Raw genomic sequence first — 2,088 nt, 5'->3', positions numbered from 1 at the left:
CACCCTCGTTACAAATCAGCTGATAAACTAGGGATCAGCCAACTGGGCAAGCTCTCCTCCCTCCATTAGTGCTTTGAGAGAGAATGCCCAGGGGGTACATAGGAACAAAAAGGTTGGGATTCTCTGCCCTAGAGTATTTGAAGCTAAATACGATGAACACCAAAACAAGGTATTTTTTTTTCATAATGCAGTTTGCTATCCATTACACCCAGAAAAGTCCTACGATGGGACAGCGGTAAATCTAGGTATTTACAATGCTAAAATCCGGGGTTCGATTCCCCGCGGCGGACACAGCAGATGTCCTAATGTAGTTTTGCTCTCAAATAACCAACACAAAACCATTCGGAAAAAAATATTTAGCTATAAGCATGGAAAATTTTCTTCATTATTTTTCAAAATATCTACTTATTTCAATTAACATTTGATTGAGCTAACAAACACAAAAAGAGACTGAACATCAGCGGCATCTTGTTGCAGTAGCTAACTTCATCAGAATACATCTACTGAGAACCGTATGGTACACGTATACAACATGTACGGTTACAAAATTTGTATTATCAAGGATAAAGCTAAACATACCGAACGAAATGATAATTTGAAGTCATCAGTTTTAAAACTCTAGATTGAACAAATTTTAGTTTGTTTGAAGTTAAACACAAAACTGCACAATGGGCTATCAGTGCTCTGCCCAACACGGGTATCGAAACCCGGTTTCTAGCATTGTAAGTCCGCAGACATACCGCTGTGCCACTGGAGGGCTAAATATTTTACCAAATCGATTTATCATTTTAATTGCCCCCCCCCAGTGGCACAGCGGTATGTCTGCGGACTTACAACGCTAGAAACCGGGTTTCGATACCCGTGTTGGGCAGAGCACTAATAGCCCATTGTGTAGCTTTGTGCATAAATTCAAAACAAACAAACATTTTAATCCATACAGGAGTATATATATTTAACTGGTAGCTTTTCATCCCACGAAAATAACTTACCAATTTCCTAAAAATACTAAAAAAAAAACAACAACAAAAAAACAGTTATGCGAACAAAGTGATACTCCATCCTCCCCTGGGTGAAACCATCTGCCCCCCGGTGTCTTTTCTAGCTTGTTTGGAGCTAAATATACCACGATCTTCAGTATTATATCATGTAGTATATAACCTGAACACATGTTTTAGTGTTTTTAAAAATAGTCTAAGATTGGTTTTGAACCAGATGGGTCCTTAATGAAATCGACTTACTGGCTGTTAGGGGGAGCCTCCAGTAATAACAATAATGTAACATAAAATTGTTTGAAACTTCGAGAGTTTGTTTGTTTGTTTGTTTAAAGTTAAGCACAAAGCTACACAATGGGCTATCTGTGCTATGCCCACCACTGGTATCGAAACCCGGTTTCTAGAGTTGTAAGTCCGTAGATAATAGAAAATGTTTAACTTGTTAGTTTCTCATCCCCCCCCAAATGTTTTTTGAAGTAAAACGTTTAAATAGAAGAAAATTAAATATCATATTTCAATTTTAAATACGTTTAAACATTCACCAATCAGAAACTTGCCAAGTTAATTTCAAATTAATATAAGTAGTAAAAACAGTACCATCTTCAGTATAAGAAAAAAAACCGTTATAGATTTTTTTTATAAACTAATTATAGTAGAAAAACTACTAAGTTAATTAAAGATCTAAAGTAGTGGAAACTCTAATAAATTAACAAACATTATAAGTAACTCATCATTAGAAATGGAATTTGTTTAGCATTTAATATTTTTTCTATTATTTATTCCAGATCATATCATGTTTTTGGAGTAATTACCATTGTCTTGTACCTCTAGCTCACTGAAGATGGAATTCTGAAGATTTGAAACGTCTAATAAATACTTTATGTAATTACGTTTATGTGTGTTGTTTTTTTTATATTATTAACAGGCCCTTCACGAGCCGGTGGGGGACATTTTTTTGTAGAAAAAAACAACAACCCAATCCGGTTTTTCTTAATTTAAACTGAAATTTGTGGGCATTTTTATTGGCTAAAAAGAAGGCATTTCCCGCACTATTTTAGCGTTGGGACTGCGAAAAGTGATTTGAAGTGGTAAGGTG

At 35.2% G+C, this 2,088-nt stretch overlaps 1 long non-coding RNA gene across 1 annotated transcript in view; it reads left to right on the top strand.

Moving 5' to 3' along the window:
* LOC111089207 overlaps positions 1-1,874 on the top strand; it is an 8,835-nt gene extending 6,961 nt beyond the window's left edge. The window contains exon 3 of the long non-coding RNA XR_002613514.1: positions 1,778-1,874. This is a non-coding gene — a long non-coding RNA (uncharacterized LOC111089207). The remainder of the gene's footprint in view (positions 1-1,777) is intronic.
* Positions 1,875-2,088: the final 214 nt, after the last annotated feature.

Source organism: Limulus polyphemus, unplaced genomic scaffold (genome assembly GCF_000517525.1).
Source record: "Limulus polyphemus unplaced genomic scaffold, Limulus_polyphemus-2.1.2 Scaffold5553, whole genome shotgun sequence".
Classification (NCBI taxonomy): Eukaryota; Metazoa; Arthropoda; class Merostomata; order Xiphosura; family Limulidae; genus Limulus; species Limulus polyphemus.
The sequence above is the reverse complement of the archived record's forward strand: the minus strand, read 5'-3'. Positions and strand labels throughout refer to the sequence as shown.